The following is a 20,014-nucleotide window of genomic DNA, read 5'->3' as shown; positions in this document are numbered from 1 at the left end:
TTAATTCAAAACATGTCATCTTTTCTCTTTACTACTATTCTGCTTTAAGCAACCCTAAAAGTGAATAAAACAAGTAATAATAATGAAGTGAACTCTGCAGTTATTTGCAGTAACTTTAGATGAAAACAGGTTTTATCTCAAAGAGATAAAGAGTTTAAAAAATTCGGTTAGTTTGAAAAGGCTAAAAATCACACACACAACCATAAATCCATGACAAGGTTTCATACCTGCAAGAAAGAAGTCTCTTTACTTGTGAAAGGTAAATCTGGAAAATACAAACTTTCAGCATAACAATTTATAATTATCCACATTTAGATTTTCTAAACCGTTTTTCACTTTTATTTCAAATGTTACCTAATGGTTTGTCTCTATTGTGATTGATGGAGGGTGGAAAAAGTTTTTTTCCTTTAAGGATATCCTTTTAATGAGATTTCACAGGAAAGATTATGATATGTTTTCACCATAGGATGATCCTTCCCTAAAACCACTAAGCAAACAGAGATACTGTAAAATAAAGATTAAGCTCAGAATATTTACTGGACCACTTTGCCCACACTTTACGATTTGCAATCAGGACACTTCTTGTCTGTCTCCACTGAGAACAATTGGCTTTGCGGGCATGAGGAAAACTTTTTGTCTCCTCAACTTAATACCTGAAGAATTAAGCCTTTAGGAAAGCCAAAGAAACCTGTTTATTTTTTGTAGATGTCTTTTAAGCTGTGCTTGTTACTGGACAGAGATGGCTTTTGTACTTAGTATTTGGGGGATGGGGTGAGATGTTTCTTTTATCATCTCTGGTTAATTTTAATATTAATCGCTGTTGTGTTTGTTATTGTAAGCTGGCCTGTAAGGGTTTGTACCCTGAAAGGTAGCCAAAGAAGATTTTTATTATTTGGTACAAAAAAGCTTATGAAATTTGGGCCAAGTAAGCTTCTCTGGGAAGGGAATTTCAAAGACGGGGTGCCAATTCCACTGATGAGCTCAGTCCGGGTAAATTCACATAAGGGTAAGGCTTTTTGTTTCTGTTGTTTTATTTCAGCCCGGCTATTTTCATATGTTGTCTGTTTAATTTAATTAATTCCTCTAATTGTCTTTCAACCTTCTGGAAGAATGTTTTACATAGATACTGGTTGTTGTCGTTTTACTGTACTGTTTGTCAGTTGCTTTGAGCAGGTAAAACATTTTAAATAAATAGTAGAGAGGGTCTGTTTTTTCTTACTGAAGATAACTGCAAACATGCATCACTTGCCCCAAAACTCCTCCATTCTTGGAAGATGTCTCATTTCCCCCCCCCGGATAACAGCTTATTTAATACCATCATGATTCTTTCCCCTAACATTAATACTGCATTTTGAAGTGAAGCAAACCGTCTTAACTTAGACAGTTTTCTCTATTAAGCAGACAGATCAACCAGAGCAGCAGGAAAGGATGGTGAGGGGTGGGGGGGGGAGGGAAAGGAATCTTAGGAACAAATCTCTGAGGAAGTTTTCCTGTCTGCCAGACTGAACAATAAAATGATATGGGAATTAGACCAAAGCAAAGTCTAATCTTCTCTAACTTCATGCTATCTACACCCCCCTCTCCTTGCACTTTAAAAACATGATTATACTTGTAGTCCATCAGGGAACGTAAAGGATCTGAAGACTGCTTATCTTCTGATCATCTTGCACTCTAAATAACTCAAGCAGACAAATGCAAGGGAAAGGGCAGCGCCCTTCAGAAGCAGGTTCTGATAGCAAAACTAGAGGTTAACTAACATAAATTACCAGATCGCCAGAGATGTGGGCCTTGAAATTAATGGTGGGATGCCAGAAGTCCATTATGAATATTCAGATTTTGGATTGACTTGTTTATTGGATTTATAAAGCTCCCTATTCATCAAAAAATCAAGGTGTTTAAGGGCAGCGGTTGAGGATGAGTGTGATGGTTGGCTATGATATCCCTCCTCCACTGATACCAAAATTGAAAGACTCTGTCCTATTGGGAGGCTTGGAGAATCACTGCCAGTCAGAGTAGACATTATAGAGTGAGAGGTATTGATAATCAGGTTCAGTGTAAGGGAGTTTCATAAATGTACATATATAAATTCTCCATATAAGAAAAATATAACCCAAGAAGCAGCAGGAGGTTGTAAGCTGTTTGCATCTCTGTGTCAGTGGTGGGACAGCAACTTCTTGCTGACTCCCTTGAAGGCCCGCTGTGTTTAATGATCAAATTAATGTCCTTGTTTGTTTGACACATTCCAGGCGGATACCTTGAAGGTGTTTACTTTGCAACATGACCCAAGACTTCACCATTTGTTATTGTCACCCAACCCTAATCATACACAAAAACACCCCAAGGGACATATTCTGGCTTTTTCTCTGTTATTTCAATTGAAAATCAACTTAAAAGTAAAGGGTGTTATTCCCCTCACCTCCCCAAAATAAATCATCCAATTGTTTTGTGTGAATAGCACCTTTTGCACGTGAACTTTTAAGAGCCAGAATTCTGGGATACCAAGGACATGGAGGATAGCAGTTTTATCTTTGTTCTCCCCTTCAATAAGAATATATATATCTTGGAAATAATGTCAGTGGGTTTGCCCCGAACTGAATCACTCCTACAGCAATCCTTCCTTACCATAAGAATACGTTGATGTGACTGATATGAAATGTCAAGTTATTAAGTTCCTCATCATTATAGAACTTTTTTGGGTGGGTGTGATGAGAAGGTGGTGGATATCATAATACCATCTATTTTCCATCAAGACCAGCTGAATGAACTGGAGGGGCTGTTCTTACTTGTTCTAACCAGTCCTCTTAATAGCAAACTCAGTGCTGGTTGACAAAACTTCTGAAAAGTTTTCTTCCCTGGCAAAAAGAGCTGCCTGGAATTGGTTTGGAACTGGGTGGTGACAAAATTGAATCCAATCCAATCAATCAATCAATGAAACTAAAGTCATTGCTGTTTTTAATTTATTATTTATTTATTAATTAAATTTATCTCCGCCCATCTCCCCCTAATGGGGGACTCATTATTGTTTATTCTCCAAGCCTCCCGATAGGACAGAGTCTTTCAACTTTGGTATCACATATTATTTTTGTGATATGCCTATCCATGACTCTGAAGCTTCCTTGGTTGCCTCCTCTTCCCAACCTAAAAAAAGTCCTATGGGAGGAATTCCCTTTCAATGTCTTTAATAGAAAGCTGTGGACTACAGGAAAGATGTCTGTACAATAAAAGAGAGATCATTCATACACACCCCTTGGCTACTTTATAATACAGTCAGTGGAAGAAGATGGCAAATCTGTACTAATTGTTGAGTCGTAGCACAGTAGCCTCAACCAATTTAGTCTACCTCTATCTGCACTTTCCTTCCATTCTGTTGTCTTCACTATGTTTAATTTAAAATGCAAGTCACTTTTTTTTTTACTTCATCAGGCAGCATGCACAACATCCATAAAATTATAATTTCATAACAATGTAAAATGTATGTTTACATTTCTCAGTAATCACAGCACTTTTGTGTTCGTTGACCAAAACATGGGGAGGTGAGAACAGAACAAGTTAGCCATGAATGACTGAGTAAAATCCATCTTACAGGCTTTGTTTTATGTTTCAGGCTATATTAGGAATATATACTTACTTTTTTTTTAAGGCATAGGAATATACAATATACTGTTTTAAAAGCCATAAGCTCAGGGAAAGGGCTTGGAATGTTTTTATGAAGACATTGGAATGTTTTGTTTTGTTTTTTTATCATGACATTGATCCATTCAAGACATTTTTCAAAGGCAAAATAACGACATCACCGATTTTTATACATTCCACGTGCATTATTACTGCTCCATTTCCATTCCACATGCAGAAATCATAGTAGCTGAATATTATTTCAACACTGGTGGAAGAATAATAAACTCCATTGCACCTGAGGGCAGCAGCCTAGATTAGAGCATCCTGGGCACATATCCCAGCTCTCTCCTACTTTATGTCTTCCCTTCACCAGTATTTCCTGTCAGAGGAAACTTCCTCCCTCTACTTAAGGATAGGGCTTGTCCTGATCCTTAAAGAAGTCTCAGGCTACCACAGGTGTCCTTGTGGCTACAGTCTTGCAATGAGATGCATTACCAGCTAAAGAAAATAAAGCCATTTCTCTGCCCTTGAACACCTTGTGCAGATCGATGTTCCCCAGTTAGGCCTTGGAATCCACTGAGTGGCACAAGATACATTAATTTTTCAAGGGACATAATTTGTGCGGGGGGGGGGGAAGGGTGTCGGAAGGGAATGTGCCTCAATGCCTTGGCAACTTCCAGGCACAAAAGAGATGCTGTGTTTTCTGTCTCGACAGATCCACTCCTCTCATTCACAAACTCAAGCAGAGCTGACTTTTAGACAGAACGTCTCCTGCTGAAATCATAGATTGCTTCAGGCCTTAAAGGCACAAAAGCTGTTTTGTTGTGGGAGAGAAAAAGGGATTCACTGATGCCTGGGCTGGATACATTTGTCAATGTAAATGATTCTTGTAGCACCCAGGCGGAAGCGGGTTACATCTAAGAGGAGGTGGGAAGTCAGTGAGATCAATTTACGGCACAGAGAGAGGAGACAGTAAATCAAAGATGTCCACAGGGATCAGGGTTTTTTTTCGCCAGAAAATATTTCTTTTTTATTGATGAGTGTTTGACTGATGTGATGCACGCTGATAGCCTTTGCAAGCTTGCTTTCAGATACTTCCAAGTGTGATTAGGTTTCATGTGAATGACTCTGCTATATTAGCATTTTTCTTGCAAGCCACTTAAGCTGTTGACAGGATCTTCTGGGCTTAGGATTTGTTTTTCAAGCCCCTTCGTTGGTGCGTTCATGATAAAGTTGGAGTGTAAAAATCATCATTGCTGTTCTCTGTGAAATTTCGTTTATCTCAGAACATTTTGAGGGAAATCCAGCTGCATATTCCCAGTAACTTATGGACTTTCTCCACTGATTCCAATAAAGATGGAATTCACTGATAATTCTTCAGTTAGACAAAAAGAAACCAAGAAGAGTGATTAAAGAAACTGTAATCTAACATTTGTCTTCCAATTTTGTGAAAGTTTACCTTTCCCACAAAAGAAACTCAACAAGTTCTATTTCAATAGCAGGGGGCTTTGAATGCCTTTTGATGATGTTTCTGAGTTTATTCCATTGTTGTGAAGAAAGGGAGAGTGCTGTGTATAATTTTTTTTTTTTTCTGTCAAGGTCCTGGCTACCTCTATTTCCTGATCTAAAAAAATACTCAGTGGAAGGAGTTCCTCCCTGCTTGTTGATTTTCCTTGGGATTCAGTTGAAAGGTGGGTAGCCAAGAAGGCTGGAGACCACAGGAGAACTGATTGTACCAACTCTTCCTGGGGGATCATGAACAAATGTGAGGAAGGAAGCTATACTTGTGCCTCATGTCAGCCTCACTAGGTAGACCAGACCAGGAAATCAACTTCATAGAAAGCCTAGAACTATTTTTATTGAAATTAGCTGTTATAATGGAACCTTGCAAGTCTGATTGTGCTGTACCTCCCCCACCACCCCACAGCCCTTTCTTATATTCCAGTGAGTTAGGAAGGTGTTTGCCTGAGTCACTTCCAAATATTATCTCATTTCTCAGGGCTTAAAAATTGCTTCAGCCCCTTTTGCCTAAGCAATAGTTCTTGCATATTTTCATCAAAAGCATCTTATTTACTGTCTACACCTGCATTGCCTGGATGCAGGTGACTCCCAGCAAGCTGCTAGGGCTGAACCAGCCTAGCAGGCATCTGGGTCTTATGCAGGATCCAGGCATCCAGGGTCTTATTCAGTAGCCTTGCACTCTCTTCTGCAACAACCCACTTCTAAGTGTCACCCAAGGCAACTGAGCCAAGATAGACACCCTCTTGTCTTATCTTACTTTCCCTCTCTTCCAAAGAGAGGTCTTCCTAGGCATCTTAAGGGGTGGTGTTACGCAGAGTCCTGGCACTAATCCTGCATGTCTGCTTCAGGCATCTTGTGTGCTGGGCCTCTTCTACTACTTACAGATGGATGATGCCTTGCAATGGAGGCCAGAATGTTGTGGCTGCCTATTTTTCTGGAGCACATCCTTTGCATGCTGGATTCTTTTACATTGGCTGCTATCAAGTTATTAAGGCAGACCTCAGTCTGACAGTAGCTTCTTAGTAAGGAGGCACATCACCTTCTCTCTGATGCCAATCAAATATCTTGTTTTCTTTGTGATTTGTGCACTTGTTCATGGGAGGGATTCACACACAAAAATCTTTCATTCATTTGGGGGGTCACACAAATTCATTTATTATTCTAGGGACTATAGCACCACAAAGTTTGAGAACCTGGACCTTTTGTAGAAGTGAAAAGAGAACATGAAGAAATAGTCTCTGTGACAATCTGATAAACTGTTCACTTAGAGCTATCCATTAACTATTACCCATTCTCTTAATAAAATACTTCTCTTTCATGAGAACTGTCAAAAAAAATTCAGAACACTTTTGATGATGAAAAGTTCAGTATGATCTGCCCAGATTTAAGCCATGAATTCATTGATTACAATCATGGTATTTTAACCATCCTTGACTTGAGAGGAGGGCCTTGGTTTAATGAACCTGTTCAGTTCATATTCTCTCTGGAAAGAGAATAATGGTCCCAGCTAACTGTTGTGCCATGAGGGTTGTAGATCACAAATACATGCATTCGTGCATTATTTACAAAATTGTTAGAGGTCTACTTCCAGAAAACAATATTCAGGTGTATTTAAAATCTAGATTTGTAATAAAAGGCATCAAGTGTTCTGTGCACATTTGAAAGCTTTAATGAAAAGAAGCATAGCTCCCCCCCCCCCACTTTCAAGTCAAGACCTTTCAAGTCATTCCCACTTCTAAATCTTGCCATGTGATCCTACTTTTCTGCTGATTTCTTTGATGATCAGTACTGTATATAGTACAGTAGCTCAGTTCTTCTGGGACATTAGGCTCTGTTACAAAAGAACTGCAGCTGCACCTCTTATAACCTCTAACTTCCTCTACATCAGAGATATAAGCACATATGTGCCAGGTATTTCTCCCTTTCTCTCCACTTCCTGAACAAGAGTGTTTCTTTTGGAAGCTGTCAAGCGGTTCCATTCACCAATTTTTCCCCATTAATTTAGGTTCTGGTTCCTTTAACTTCCAACCTATTTTTAATGCAACAGAGTAAATCTCATGGGATTCAAAGAACAGGAGTGCAGATTAGAAAGCAATGCTTCATAATGGGTGGTCTTAGAAATCTGTATTAGATATTTATATCTTGCCAGCACCCTTCCCAACACGTTAACTCCAACACCTGTTCCTCTGCTGTCTTAAACCATCCTGTTTCTGTTGCTGCATAGGTCAAATATAGGGTGCAATGTCCCTGCTCTATTGAAGCTTTGCAAATTCAGGGTTATTATGCCTTAAATTGACAACTTCTGTATCAACCCTCTAGAGCAGTATTTCTCAAAGTGTAGTCCTAGGACCCCTGGGGGTCCCCCAAGACCCACTCAGTGGTCTGCAAAATCAAAATTATTTGCCAGCCTATGGTGAATTTTTTTTAATCTGTTCAGTCATGTCCGATTCTCAGAGACTGCCTGGACAAGTCCCTGCAGTTCTTTTGGCAAGGTTTTAATACAATATTAAAATCCCATCAAACAATTGTGAGAAACAGCAGTGGCAGTGAATGTCAATTTTTATTTTTAATATGGTAAATATTGATAAATATAACCCATACAAACAAAGCTGCTTTGTGGTCCTCCATAATTTTTCAAAGTGGGAAGGGGTCCTGAGAGAAAAAAGTTCAAGAAACACTGCACCAGAGGTTGGGAGGAACTGTTTTTCAGCTGCAGCTCTGAGTTTGTGGCACTGTCTTCCCTTAGAAATAAGGCTTTCTCCACCTCTCTTAGCATTCCAGAAGTTACTTAAGACAGAACTTTTTTGAAGAGGGTTTGGTGGATAGTTTGCCATTACCATCTTTATTCTCATTTTATATTTCTCGTTATCTTATATTAGTTGTAGTAGTAGTTGTGTGCCCTAGTGTATTTTTTGCAGTTTGATTAGTATGTCAGTTATTTCTATTTCTATGTTATACTTTACCATGGACATTTTAATTTTGATTCGCTTCTGGCTGTTTTTATTGCTGACTGTTTTTGCAGACTGACAGGAGGATGTAGTTCATTTAGCAGTATATGAGTGAAATAAATAAACAAACAAACAAACAAACAAATAAATAAATAAGCAAGCTATACTGATTGCCTTAAAAATGTCTTACTGTTAAACAAAACATGACAAATGACCATGTATGTGTGTGTGAAGAAAAACGAAGGCAAAACTACATAAATTTAATATAAAAGTGGTAGAGCTGTTCACATATTCTGGCTGAGTTTGAACAACATGATAGACTAGGTGAAAAAGGGTTGCCATTGTGATAACTCAGCTGTTGTTTTAGCCATAATATGACTTATTTATTTGTTTAGGAATTTATTTGTGAATACAGCAGCTGTATTTAGGGTGCTATTTGAATTTACCCCAAAGCTTAACTTACTAATCTTGGTCATTAAGCCATTTTCTAAGTTTGCACCATCCACTGGCTCATAAACTAACAAAATGGGCTCAGCTTGCAGAACATACTAGACCACAAATGAACCACCCAAGGTTAAAACTAACGACACTTAACATGTTGTACAAATGCAACCTCTAGGTCCTTTGCTGATTTTCACTTAACCTCTCAGCCCAAATGCCCAGGGAAACAGCCAGGTCTTCAGAACCTTGCAAAAGCTAAGAGAGTCAGGGACATCTGGATCTCTGGAGGATGCTGTTATGGGACACTGTATCCAAAATATGGCTTACATACATAATATTCTGTCCCTGAAGACTAAAAAAGCATTAGCAGTTCTCATATCTAGAAACAAGATTTGTACCTCAGGAGTATGAATACATGTGGGATGTAATTTAGACATGCCATCCCAATGCGGCTGTTAGAAACAGGGATAATGAGGTAGTAAATATGTGAAGAGATGCCTTTTTAAACTGTCCCTAATGCAGTGGCCAGCTGATATTGTGCAAATAGCTTTCTGTGTGCTATGTACCTTCTTATGTCTTCCCCTGCCCTTCCCATCCTGTACTGTCTATATGTAGATGATCTAAGACTTTTCTAGTGGTAGTAACTTTAGCTTGCTTGTAAAGCAAGCTGTCCCAAGTTCAAATCAGGTCACTGACATGAATGCAAAAGTTGGTTTTACATAAATTGCTATTTATTTATTTATTTATTTAGTTAGTTAGTTAGTTAGTTAGTCCTAGCAGGTGGTAGCACTAGGCTGACTTTGTCTAGATCTGAAAATTGAGCAGGTTTGGGCTGTTGGTGAGACTACTGAGTTGAAAAAGGCAAAGGCAAAGCACCTCCCCAATGCTGCCAAGAAAATCTTGTAGGCATCTTTACCATATTCATGAATTTATTTGATCGATTTGTATTCTATTGTTCTCCAAAGCTCAGGGTGGCAAACCCAGAAATATCTCCTCCATTTCCCCCCTCCTATGGGGTAGATTGGACTGTGAAATAGTGAGAGCACCCTGTGAGCCTCCACAACTGAGAAAAAGCTAGTCCCTGGCCCTCCCTGGTCCTTAACCACTAGCCACACTGGCTCTCAGCTGCAAGACAGAGTAAACTGGTACAGCTTAACCCCCCTGCCGAAAGGAAAGTTCTTGTTCAGGATTCTACTATGATTATCCTCAAGGAAGGCATCCTATTCCCGACCCCTCTTTGGACTCTTCTACAGTATTTTTGTTACTGATGAATAGCCATTGAACATGTTCAGCTTTTGGTGGGAACAATTTTCCCTCTCCTACCAGCAGTTTATCTTAAATAATATTTGTATGAGTCATTTCTGCTGAATGACCTTGGCTGATTTAGCAAAAGATAACTAGAGCTCGACCTGCTTAATGCTTTGATGGGACACCACCAGGGAATATCAGGACCATAGGCTAGACTGGCCAGTCAACGCCACATTTCAGAAAGCAGCAGCAACCTACTTCTGAATTGTTGTTGAGAAATCTACACAGATGTATCCAGAAGTCAAGTGTGACTTGGAGGAATCTTTGCCATTCTCAAGTATTACTGTACAAGATTCTTCCAAGTAATCTGGTACTTTCTTTGCTTTTTGAATGACCCCATTTTGGTTTCTGTTGGCATTCAGCTCTCAAATTCAGTATTTGAAAGAACTGAAACATACAACTCCCTTATAAGAAAGAGAATCACAAGAATCACTGAAACTAAGGTCAGTGCCAAACAATACTAACAGCAGTTGACACTGGACTGTAGGTTAATTAAAAACCTTATTATTTAATTATGGTAGTAGAACAGATTACCTTTGTATCTTGAATATCAGCATTCTTTTATATCACTGAAACATGCCTGTCATTTTTGTTTATGGCCATTAAATTTATCTTTCAAGTTTATAAAAGTTATGTCAAAAATACAAATATTGAAACTTTTATATTCTCTCTCTCTCTCTCTCTCTCTCTAGTATATACTCTGTATATATTATGTGGTGATATTCCACATATCACAATATATACAGAATATGTTCTCTCTCTCTCTCTCCATACATACATACATACAGAGAGAAAGAGAGTATAAAAGTTTCAATATTGTACTATTTAATATTCTATATATTGTATGAATAATTTTCAGAGTGCCACAGTGTCACAGCAAAGAGTCACAGTCTTTGGTAGCATTCTTGATCCTCTTATGCTTAAACAAAATCTTGCATAGATTTACAGTCATTTGTGCTCTCTCCCTCTCTCTCTTTCTCTCTCTCTCTAATTTCAATATTTCTGTAGCAAGAAGTTATCAGAAACCCTATTTTTCATCTGGTTCTAAAACCTTTCCAGCAGCTATGTCACAAATTTAATTTGGCAGGACAAAAGAATTAAAGCAACACAAGAAGACATCATCCTCGAAACCCCTTTCAGCAAACACATGGTTTCTTGAACCTGCCTCCCTCTTCTTTGCCTGGCCTTTAGCTAATCCGTGGGGGCCTTTTTTCCATCCTTTGTTTCCGGTAGGAGTTAAACAGGGATGCAAAGCCTACCTGGCGTAAACTTCAATTTTTAAAATCATCCTGAGCTAGAGAAAACGAGTCCAATATGACCTTCATTACGCAGCATTACTTTGGGAGAGAGAGAGAAAATGATGTTAACAAAGCTCAGCTGCTGCGGTTGTACAAAAGGTCCTGGAAAAGTAATAAAAGATTTGGCTTAATTTACTCCCTCTCCCCATGTAGTAATAAATAATAAATATTGGTCTGTTTGGAGGGGAGATGGGTCAAGATGATGTTGTCTCTTGTTGACTGGTTGGATGTGGGATGTGATGCCTTCTCTGTCTAAGCAATTTGCACCTTTGCCATGCTGCCTGAACTTCTTGTCTAATTGAGGTGTCTAGGTTTCCACGGCAATAAGAAAAGGAGCCTGCCAATCACTATACAGGGCACGTGCCACACATTTTTCATCTGGGGCAATGAATTCCACATATCACAATTTTCTGGAAGAAGTGGTTTTCGAGGGAAGAGATGGATTCAGGGAGCATAATAAATTCCCTTGATCAAAACCAAGTTATTCTCTTCACATCTTTCCCTGCATTAAAGAAGGACAGTTTACGTTACAATTAACCCAAGATTAGTTATTCCTATTTCTTCTCGATTTGGCTCCATATACTGTCTTTGGCAGCCTCCTCAGGATTCTTCTTCCCGCCTGGATTACAAAAGATTTTTTTTTTAAAAAAAGGGACTGAAATTCTAGGAGCCGCATTGAAACGTTTGGATACTTGGAAGAACATTCTGAGAAGTAACAAAGCCAATCTGAGGATGATTGCAAAGTGCTGCATTTTAAAAAAAAGATTGTTTGGGGCTACATAAAATGCTGGCTGTGAAATACATCATCGGAACAAAAAGCAGGCGATCTGCTACTTTGCACTCTGCTTTGTCACTTCCCTCCTTGTCTTCCCCCTCCTCCTCAGGGAATTGCTGATGTTTGGAAACAAATCTGCTGTTTGCCTTTAATGGAGCAGGTAACTGTCGAGGGGAAAAACTGATCCTGTATTAAACCTGCTAAGCTGCAAACCCACGCGCATAAAGCCCCCCCTCCAAGATGTGGAATTTATGATGCCGGTGTACAGAGTTGCCTTTCTGAGATCTAAGGTTACCCCGTCTCTTGTAAGCAACTGTCATTCATTCTTTCCTACTACTGTACCCAACCCTTCGGAAATGAAAGGCCTTCCAAGGGCAGCCAGTGATCTCAAACAAAGAATTCTCATCACCCCACCAAACTTCAGTTTTCAGGGAAGGGGCGTGTGGAGAGCAGGGGGGAAGTACTGTGTTTTGTTGCTACTAGCTAATCAGATTTATGAAATTAGGAGAGGGGTGAACAGAGCTACCTGCTCGCAAGAAAAGAAATGCATCATCAGAACATGTTGGTGTAAGCCTATGGAGAACTTTTTAGCTAAGGAAGGAAGACTGCAACATGGCACCATTTTGTTCTTTTCCTAGGCTTGTTTCCAGGTGAAAAGAAGATCTCTGTTCTTTGAACATCATGCATTAAAACTCCGATTGGACAGAATCTTATTTTTAAAAATCCAGAGTAGGTTTTTTTGGTTATATGTATGTATAAAACAATATCAGAACTACCTACAGATTTGCAGTACAGGTTGTCCTCATTTAGTGACTGCCTCATTTAGTGACTGTTTGCAGTTATAACAGTGATGAAAAAGTAACTTTGTGACCAATCCTTGCATTTATGATCTTCGCAGGTCTGTAAAGCAAAGGACAGCTAAAGTAAGATCATAAGCACGGTTGTGGTTTTACTTATGATTGCTTCGCTTAACGACCAAGTTGCCAGTTTCAATTGCAGTTGCTAAACAAGGACTACCTTCAATACCTTTTTCTGGGTGACAAATACTGGATGAGGACTTTTAATGCACAATTTTTTATAGATTTCAGGGGTATGATGCAGCTCAGCAGGGCAATTTTAATAAAAAGGAGCAGAAATTCTTGGTAAGGTTTGAAGGGCAGCTGCTGGATATATGCACTATCAGGTTAATAAGATTAAAATCCAGCTGCTTTGGTTTTTGGTATTTCATAATACTAATAGCAATGCTATTAGCTTAACAGTAGGCTATTGATTCATTGATGGACATGAAAGCATTTTTGTTTTTGATATGCATGACATAAGGCCATTTAACTGTTTGTAAGAATCTCTTCAGCTATATAACTCATCTGTTGAGCAGAAATTTAGCTGTTCTGGAATAATATGTTTAGGTGATTTCATTCTTATTTCTTTAAAAAAAAGACCTGACAGCAGCCAAAGCTTTCTGGGTGGTTTACAATACAGCTTGCATAAAAACCCTGCATTTTTATTAAACGTTTGCATGGCCAGTTCTACCATTGGGAAGAATGAGGCAGGGGCCACCAGGCAAGCAATGGGGGGGGGTGCGTGAAACACTGGGAGGTAGTAGACCAGTGTTTCTCAACCTGGACAACTTTAAGATATGTGGACTTCAAGTCCCAGAATTCTGGGACTTGAAGAAATCCACACGTCTTAAAGTTGTCCAGGCTGAGAAACAGTATAGTAGACTGAGGACAGAATGTGGATGTCCCACTTACTGTCTGTCTCCTAAGCTAGCCTGTTGCCCTCAAGTGGAGGATTTTGTCCTCAGTATGTGTTGAAGCAGCTATGAACTGTAGTTCATCCAGTTTGGAATTATGGGAAAGGGGAATCTCCTTTTCCACCTGGGGCAGCAGAATGTCCTAGGTTAAAAACCTGGTTTAAAGTATACATCTATAGTTCCTTCATACTTGTCTGTCGTGTAATGTAACTACACTAGCAGCACCAATTACTTAAGCATCACTTCCAAGCCTCTGAGAGAACAGCAGGGAAGTCACTTACACACAGTAGTGCTTGCTCATTAATCTTTCAGTAAACACCTGTCATTATAAGGAGTAAATGGTTTATTTGGTCAGCCAAGCCTGAACAAGAAGAAACTGATTTTGCACTTGATAAGATAATGTAATTAATGAAATGGTTTCACCAGGGAAAAGGGGAGAAAAAGAACTATTTTTCCCAGGTTTCTTTCTGATGTATCTGTCAAATCTTGCTGTTTTTATTAACACACCGTTTAATAGGACTGTGAAATAAAAGGTTTTAAGTTAAGCTGTAAGATAGAGGTCTCTAACCCTCTGGGTTTGAATAGCACATCTGGGCATACTTCTGGCCCCTTCACAAAATGGCTGCTTTGAGGGATATGACTGGTCACCAAAGACAGAAGGCAAATTGATGAAGATGTTCCTTGACATCCTTTCTAGCACCTGAAGAAACTCTCCTTCCAGCTGCCCCTTACCTTTTGTCTTTTTCTCTGGTTGACTCTTCCAAGCAAAGTATTTGCCAAAAGATAGCCACAGAAAAACTGTGGGGTTCATGTGAAGTCTAGGGACATTCTTGGAAACAAAAATAATGCTGGAGATGGAGCTTTGCTTGGATCATGTCAACTTCCCATTTATTTACATATTTTTGAAAGTTGAAAGGATTTTTTTTCCTCCAGTTGACATTGGGTAGGCAGCAAACCATGTGTCTGGGGCCATAACGGTGCCTATGAACTTCATAATAATGGCCCAAGCGATAAGATCTAAGTTTCCAATTTTGCATTGTATATCTGCTACCATTTCACAAACAGGAAACCTCAGTTCTCATACTATGGATTAGAGCCTTAGGTTTCTTTTCTCTCTTACTGTCATTATGATTAATAATTACTATTATCTTAATATTTGTTAGCATGGCATTTCAAGCTTCTAGGATTCTCTGCAACTAAATAAAAGCACCTATTCTGAAACAAAGGAATTTCAACAAGAGAATGCAACATAAAATCTCTGAATTGCTATTCATTAAGAGATTCAGTTCTGTACTTTGGAAAGAAAATAGCATAGAAATAAAATTGTTATTAATGGGATAAAGTGTTCTTAGTATACTCTATGCGCCAAGTAAATTACTACCTAATGTTTTTATAAACTATCATTGTCAATAATGTAACTATCACTCTTTGTATTCTCTCTGACTTTGTCATGTACAGCTCTACTACTGCCACCACCATTATGATGGTGGGAAAGACGTGTGTAATTCAAGACATACTCTAAGCATCTGAATAAAAAGGTTGGTATCCACTAAAATGAATGCCTAATAAATATATTAGTCGTTACGATACCACAGGTTTTATTATTCCTCCTGAAAATAACATTCACTGCATGGAATGTACATGTTACTGTTATAGAAGATCTTGTTCACAAAAGAAGGTCATCACTAGGTAATAAGGTTCTGCAATGCTATGCTGAACCTTTGTTTCATTTTCATTTCCAGCTACTTGTGGAATGTCTTAGCAGTACTGAAGAGACCTATTGAATGGGCAAATGATGAAAAGGGAATGAAAACATACTGTTTAAGCAAGAATCTTTGTCTTTTCTTTCTACTTTTGCCTCTTGGTATTGTAGGTGAGGGCTGCCCTTTGATGCTACTTCTCTTAAAACTAGCAGTTTTAGCCCCAGCTGCCTTTCTCAAGTTTTATTATGGGACTTACATTTCTCAGAGCAGTAGTGTCTTTTTTGTTGTTGTCGTTAAACAAAAGTGGTTATTCCTTGCCCCTCCAAAACCCTCCTCTACTAATGCGTAATCAAGACGTACTGTTGAATTAGATTATGTACAGTTATTTTCAATAACGTCTATGTGTGGGCTATGCGTGGGAGAGAATTTCTTTCAGTATATTGAGTATTTGCTAACAGCAATCTGCAGCATGGGGACAAAGCTGTGAGACTTACTTTTTTTTTTACCACCATGTGGGTGAATCTTGAAAAATTTCAGCTTTTTTATTTTTGTAAGGAATGTGTGGGTGGAAAAGTATGACTCAGTATTTTTCTCAATAGATAAAGACATCATAGCTGAGTTTTGAAGGTTGTTAGCTGACCTTTAGATAATTCCTTTATCTCTAACCCTGTCTTTTTAATAAAGGAAAGCTTATGTCATTTAACAAATTTTAACTAAATAAAATGTGAATGCTTATATATTTATTAAAGATACCTTGAATTGGCTTCACTTTTCTTTCTGAAGAAGTTTAAATCCACTTTTATTCATGTTATTCATTTAAATTTTAGCTCAACCAGTTCTAGAATGACACAACTATGTATATTCAGTATATGCAACAAAGCTTTGGGCTCATTTCTCTGCCATATAGGAAACTGCTTTGAAAGCTGAAGCTGAATTACAAATAAGGGGAAATTGCCACCAGAGGAATGTGTTGACATCATTGGCCCATATCTTCCCCCTCACTAATACATAATTTTTAAAAAAGTAATTATATTAGCTTTGTCCCAAATAAGTTTGCTTCCTTGGCTTCAGCTTGTGAGCAGGAAAATCCAAACTTTTTCATGCTTAAAAGTAGAAATATTGACTTCAGTGGGACTAAGCAATCCATTGTTAATGCAACAAAATGGGTATACTTATGAAGTTTGCTTACTAGAAGGTATGTTTGCATGATATACTAACTATAACACTTGATTAAGTGGCACACATATTTCAGTTTCCATATGATCTTCCCCTAGAAGAGCTGAGACCAATTAACAAAAGAACAATAAAAGCCATCATAAATAAAATTATAAAAGTAATTCAAAACAATACATATAAAAATAAAGTTCATTTTAAAAAAGAAAAACAATAGGACAATCCAAATTGGGTTTGGATTGGGCCTAGAGTGCTTATTATTCTGCAAGTGTCAGGATGAACAGGTATGACCTCACTTGTTTTCTATAAGAAAGCATGGGGCAGCTGAACTCCTCTGGAGACAAAGTTCCTTAATAATGGATTATAAATCCCTCCAGTTGTGCATGGATCTTTCTGAGGTTTGTGCCTTAGAAAGTTGTAAACAACATCTGTAAACTGGAGTAACAAACTTTTGCAACTTTGTAGTCTGTTTTCTGGACACTGAAGATAGTAGCTACTGGAATAGTATCTCCCCAGAGATCTCTACTGCTCCCACATTACTGATTTTTCACAAATCTAAAAAAAACCTGGTTGTTCCCCCAAGCCTTGGGTTAGAATGGTGACTGAGCCTCCTTGGGTTTTTTTGGTATTAAATATTAAATTAAATTAAACCTTTTGGTCTGTATGACACAGTAAACCATAAACTTCATTTAACCATATGTAATGGGGGTAAGATTACATTCCCACATGGTCATTAAATGAGCCTTATAATTGGCATGCAGTGTAAAAACCAGAAGGTGGAAGGTTTTATTTTTGTTTAAGATGACAAGAAAAAATTAAATCCAAATAAAGTTGACTTGCTTTTAATCATTACAAAATCTGGCTCAGGGATTTTGGAAAGTATCGTATTCCTCCTGAATGATCAGATTTGTTGTTGCACCCTAATTTTCCTCTCTCAAAGGATCTATCAGATGGAAAAGATGAAGTATACATCTCACTTCTTTTGTCAGACCTCTGGTCCAGTGTTACCCACTCAGTAGCTACATTTGTTCAGCAGTCATGAAATCCACTCTCAACTTACCTCTGGCACAGTGGGGTGTTTACCAAATCTGTAACATCCTCTAGACCAGGCTTGCACAACATGCAGACCACCAAGCAGCCTTGTACAACGTGATGGCATTTTTTTGAAAAATAATCTGCTGCTGCCAAATGTCACATCTGCCAGGAAGATCTGTTGCTGCCATTTTCACAACCACTTCCATCCTGAAAGATACACTGCCTCTAGGCCCTATGGACACTGCCAGCAATGCTGCCGCCACACCGCCAAACGACTGGCGCACCAGGGATTTCTTTGTGGCCCACAATTATTTTTAGGGCATCAATCCGGCCCTTTTTTCTCTATGAGTTGTGCAGTCTACTTCTAGACTGTTAATTGTTCCATTTTTGCTCTGTTTGTAGCAATCATAGATAAGTTTACTCATTTTTTTTTTAGATGTGAACCTGATGGTAGACAAAATTTATTATATTTGTTTTGACAACAATATTAACAATCTGACTTTAAGCCTCAGCCAAATGATATATTTTAGGTAGTTGATATAGTCTTCTCCTTTGGTAATCTGTTGTTTTTTATTTATTCTGTTTCTGTAATATATTTCCATTTATTGCATTGACTGGTCACCAGCCACAAATATAACAACAACAACAGCAGCATGATATTGGGAAGAGTTTCTTGTCCATAAGCTATCATTGGATTTTCAAGCATCAGGAAGAACTTCACTTGTGCCAAGTTTACTTTTCACACCTTTATCTATATTCATGTTGCCTATTTGGCAACATTATTCAAATCCAGGTTATGTCATCTTTAATTATACAGAACTTTCAGTTGATGCATTAATCAGAACATATGCAAAACACATTTTATGAGAACCTTATAGTCACGTATTAAAATATGTATCTACAATATTAAATACATATATTAAAATATGTATCTAATATGTATCTACATATTAAAAAAAGTATCTACAAGATACTCACAAGATGTTTAGTCTCAAAGAATAAGTATTTGGAGTTGTGCAGTCTTCAGTACACAGAGCTATAACTTGATGGTATGATAACATTAAAGGGGAAGACGTGTGTGTGTTAGTGTGTCTGAAGGAAAGGAAACAGAAATCAAGTGAAGCCCAAATAATTAATCTAAAATTCATTCAGGAAAGTCCTGAGTAAAGGTAAATCTTTAACAGGTTCTTAAAAGGTGAAATAATGGAGCACATTCTAGAGGACAGGTCTTCTTATCTACCAGTGATCACAAGGTCCACCTGTAAGTGTTCACAAAATGACATTATCAGTTGGACACACAAGCAGGATACCCTCTGATGATCTTAAAGATCAACTGGTGCTGTAACAGTGCAAGTAAGCTGACATGGTATCATGATCCCAAATTATCTAGAGGCTTGTATATCAAAAGCATCTTGAACTTGACTTGGTAGCCAATTGCTATGTTGTTTACAAAGCAGCCAGGACAACATACTGAAAGACTAGCTCAACACTTAAGGCCAAGAAAACACCTTTCAATTAAGAGGCTGGAAATATGGAAGAGCCCTAATAGCTGTAAAGAAGAAAAGAGTGATAGAGAAAATGTTCACATGGGATATCTGCAGGCATTGTTTAATCATATTGCTTCTTGTAGGCATTCTGAATTTTCCATCAATGGCTAAAATGGCATGGCTTCCTTCCTTGATTTCTTAATGATTCCTAAAGATTAAACATAATTCAAACCCAGGATGCATGCTACTTTTGATTTGTGGAACATTAATTGATGGTTAATAAGCCAGGCCATAATTAGCATTGTTGTGTTCAGATTACATGCTTAAGGGTTATAAAACATAGGTGGAACATGTGCTGCTCACAGAAGCTATAGTATGTTTCATTCCTTAGCTAACTTATTGTAATAGTCAACATGTAAATGTGGGCAACAGCTTATTTAGATGCAGCTGATACAAAACAGTCAGTCCTGCCAGTAGGTAGAATACTCATCCATGTATCATCATTGCTCACAGGTTTTACAAGTTTTTGTAGTAATATGAAACATGCAACACCTGTTTAATTAGAAATGAGGCAAGTCATCTGATGGTACAAAAATTGGGCAACGAAGAATTACTTATAAGAGTCGAAAGTGGGTAAAGAAACATATTAGTCTGGAAAATCAGTTTCTTCTAATAACTAGGGCTGAAGAAATGATACAAAGACTACAGACTTATTCCATGGAGTTCAGCCCAATTGAATTCAGTGAAATTTATTTCTGAAACTATTTCCAAAACCTGAAACACAACGGGTGCAAAAAAATAAAAAGTGGGGACCCAACATTTACCTAAAAATAAATTCATTGCCACTTCCTCAAAATAGAAACACTTAGAACCATTTTGAATTCCTACCAAAATTTCTACTACAAACCCCACTGCTTACTTATTACACAGAGCTTGAGATAGTTCTGAACAATTTGT

The 20,014-nt window shown here is 38.1% G+C and overlaps 1 long non-coding RNA gene across 5 annotated transcripts in view; it reads right to left on the bottom strand.

Moving 5' to 3' along the window:
- LOC112540520 (uncharacterized) overlaps positions 1 to 20,014 on the bottom strand; it is a 48,437-nt gene that overhangs the window by 25,724 nt on the left and 2,699 nt on the right. The gene's annotated exons all lie outside the window — the stretch shown is intronic.

The sequence above is a fragment of the Python bivittatus genome, unplaced genomic scaffold (genome assembly GCF_059951505.1).
Source record: "Python bivittatus isolate LINGU-HERP-01145 unplaced genomic scaffold, Pbiv_v1 ctg000330_np1212, whole genome shotgun sequence".
NCBI lineage: Eukaryota > Metazoa > Chordata > Lepidosauria > Squamata > Pythonidae > Python > Python bivittatus.
This window is presented reverse-complemented; position numbering and strand designations above follow the sequence as displayed.